Genomic DNA, 3931 nt, shown 5'->3' on the forward strand with positions numbered 1-3931 from the left:
AGTTTTCGGCCTGGGGGAGTCTATTTTGAAGTGGCGTTAGAAGAAGTGGGGGGTGTTGGTCGGCTGGGCGGCGGGGAGACGTGGCGCAGGCGGGCCGCGAGATACACAGCGCGGGGAGGCGCGCGATTCATGCAGGAGTTGAGTGAGCCAGTCAGTCAGCAGTCTCATTGTGCAGTGGTTAGTGCTAGTCGCGTCCGCAAATCGCACGCGGGTGACAAAAGTAAAGTTTATTAAGTTAATTTTAGGGGACGTTGTGGAGTGAAAGAAGATGTAGTGTCGAGGATTGAGAAAGGTATGTTGAGATGGTTTGGACATATAGAGAGGATGAACGAAAGGAGATAGACGAAACAAGTATACAAGACGAGTGTGGATGGGAGAGTTGGAAGGGGTCGACCTCAGCGAATGTACCTCAATCAGATTGAGGACGTTTTTAGCAAAGGCCAGCTTAGGAGTACCCTAATTAAGTTAATAACAATGTACCTACCTATATAGTTTAAGTTTAAAAAATTTGGCTCTCAAAAGAAATTTCAGTCGTTGTACTGTTGATATTTGGCTCTGTTGACGAATGAGTTTGCCGAGCACTGATCTAGTCTAACTGCTTAGAATAGTATCTGGCACAGTGTAGGCCCTCAAAAGGTATTTATTGAATGAGTGAATAAAAATTACATAAGCATGCCAGACCCTCAGTAAATACTTGTTGGGTATATTGTCAGTTGGAAGATGTGGACAGCAAAGGCATGTATACCTAAGATGTGGTGTCTAGGTTTTATGGGCCCAGTATTTTTCACCCGAGGATATTTTTCCATTGATTTTTAGAGAGTGTGGAAGAGAGAGGGAAAGACAGAGAGAAATATTGATGTGAGAGGAACACATTGATTGGTTGCCTCCTGCATGAACCCCAACCAAGGCCCAGGCCAGTGAGAAGCCTGCAAGTGAGGTACATGCACTTGACAGGAATCGAATCCAGGACCCTTTGGTCCACGCTCTATCCACTGAGCCAAACCTGCCTGGGCTGTGGTGTCTAGGTTTTATATGTAGGAATACATAGAGGTATAAACTTAGAAGAACACAGTCTATGGAGAGGTTACTCTGACCTTTATGAGGATTTATTATTTGGGGGGGGGGTGTAATTATTTTTGGTTGAGAAGTAACATCTAGAGAGGGAAAGAACAGAGATATATTAGCTTGAACCATATGAAAATACCAATGTTCCATCATTGCCAAATGTCCAAAGCAGCAATTAGTAAAAAAAAAAATTATTAATCCTCAACCAAGGATATTTTCCCATTGATTTTTAGAGAGAGTAGAACAGAGAGTGAAAGGGAGGGGGAGAGTAGAAGAGAGAGAGAGAGAGAGAGAGAGAGAGAGAGAGAGAGAGATATCTATGGGAGAGAAACACATTAATTAGTTGCTTCTCATACATGCCCCAGGGTGCAGGATCCAGCCTGCAACCAAGGTACAGCAGGTACCAGAAATGAACCCAGGATACCAGGCTGACACTCTATCCACTGAGCCAAATTGGCTAAGGCCCCAGCAGCAATTTAATGTGGGTCAACCTAATAGGAAAAAGGAAAATTGATGACATAAAGACTCAGAGAGCCCTGGCTGGTTGGCTCAGTGGATAGAGCTTCAGCCTGTGGACTGAAGGGTCCCAGGTTCGATTCGAGTCAAGAGCACATGCCCGGGTTACAGGCTCGATCCCCCAGTGGGGGGCTTGCAGAAGATGGCCAATTGATGATTCTTTCTCACCAGTGATGTTTGTTTCTCTCTTTCTCTCTCTCTCCCTCCTCCCTGAAATCAATAAAAATATTTTTTTTAAAAAAAGACTCAGCCCTAACCGGTTTGGCTCAGTGGATAGAGCGTTGGACTGTAAACTGAAGGGTCCCAGGTTCAATTCCAGTCAATGGCATGTACCTTGGTTGCAGGCACATCCCCATTGGGGTTGTGCAGGAGGCAGCTGATCAATGTTTCTCTCTCATTGATGTTTCTAGCTCTCTATCCCTCTCCCTCTCCCTTCCTCTCTATAAAAAAATCAATAAAATATATATTTTTAAAAAGACTCAGAGGAAATGAGAAAGAAATGAGATCAAGCCTGAGTAGTGGCATTAGCCTTGAACAGAAAAAAGGCTCAGAGGCCAAAGGGCACGAAACGTAGATAAGTAGAAATTTTGAGGGTGGTCACCACACCTCAATGGCAACTGGATTCTTTGGAAAGTAAACTGTGTAGTTATCTGCTGAGGAGACAGCAAAGTTTTAGCATTGTAACCTTTTTTACAAAAGCAGTGATAAGTAAAAGCACAAATAAATAAAATAAAGAGCAGAGTTGCTTTGAGTGAAGGAAGGTGAGGTGACTTCCAGACCTTGCCCTTGGAGCCATTAGTTTTATGTACCTTCTGGCAGGAAGGGGTGCACACCTACATAGAATTACTCTTATCATCAGAGCACAACCTTTGTGATCATTAATGTTGAATAGTGTGTATTGGCAGCATGTGCCCCTCCCTCTCCTGACTTTTACTTGGGTGTCTTGATTGCTAACTCTCACACCTCCCTGCTGCCGGAAAGACTGAAACTATAATTTTCTCTCTTTAAGCAGTCAAAAAGTTGCCTGACTCTATTTTGTGCTGGCAAAACTAGCACCTCCAGCCAGCCCTCCCTTTCCCGTCTCTGCCTTTATCTTCCAGGGACCCAGGCATACAGAAGAGACTTTTTGTTTGTTTGTTTGGGGTGGAGACAGAAGAGCTTACTCTTGTCTCAAGCTAATGGAAAATTTCACCTGGGCTTTCTATATCTAATCCATTCCTATGGTTATACACAATCTATTCAGTCTGCAAAAATCCAGCACTCCAACAACAATGTCAAGTCAGGATGTTGTCATGGTGTATCTGGAGTAGAGTGGAGGTGAAAGCTACTGGAGTTGAGGTCCAGGAGAGAGGCTAGCATGTTAGAGGGGTCATTCCCAAGGATGGTAGTGGGATTTGTGTTTAGAGAGGAAGACTGAACCAAAAGCCATAGATGTCAATGGATGTGAGGAAGTGTCCTAAATATAGATTGATAGTAGTTAGTATTTACTGTTTACCCTATGCCAGACACTGTCTTAAGTGCTTGGCACACTTTGTCTCTCACAATCCTTTCAGTAACCCTATGAGCTAAGTGTTCATTTTGTTCTTGTCTTGACTCAGAATCTAGAATGGTGCCTGGCATATGGTAGGTATTCAAGACAGATCTAACCCTGCAAGGGCTTCTTATTTTGTGGAGGCAAGCACAGAGTGCTATGGGAGCCCAGAAGAGGGCTCCAGACTGGGAGAGGGTGGATTAGAACGAGTTCCACCAGGACTTCAGTCTTTTTTCTTAACTTTTTATTCACAGATAATTAATTTTTCTGTCTTTTTTAAAAAATCCTTATCCAAGGATGTTTTTCCATTGATTTTTAGAGAGAGTGGAAGAGAGGGGGAAAGACAAAGAGAAACATCAATGTGAGAGAAATTCATCAATTGGTTGCCTCCTGCACGAATCCTGACCAGGGCCCGGGGAGGAGCCTGCAACTGAGGTAAGTGCCCTTAACCGGACTCCAACCTGGGACCCTTCAGTCCGCAGGCCAACACTCTATCCATTGAGTCAAACTGGCTAGGGCAGGACTTCAGTCTTAAAGTCTTAAAGGACAACCAAGCTAGTGGTTGCAGTAGGAGCAAGGCATTCTAACCAGACATGTCATCATGTGCTAACTCATGGAAGTGAAACAAAACAGCATGCATTTGAGGAATGGAAGTTAATGCCTTATGGCTGAGTGTAGCTGCTAACATTTATCAAATCTATATACTAGTATATAAAAGGCTGATATGCTAAGTATCGGACTGGCCAACAGGTCGCTATGATGTGCACTGACCACCAGGGGGCAGATGCTCAATGCAGGAGCTGCCGTGACACACACTGG

The sequence above is a fragment of the Myotis lucifugus genome, unplaced genomic scaffold (assembly GCF_000147115.1).
Source record: "Myotis lucifugus unplaced genomic scaffold, Myoluc2.0 scaffold_2, whole genome shotgun sequence".
NCBI classification, from domain to species: Eukaryota; Metazoa; Chordata; class Mammalia; order Chiroptera; family Vespertilionidae; genus Myotis; species Myotis lucifugus.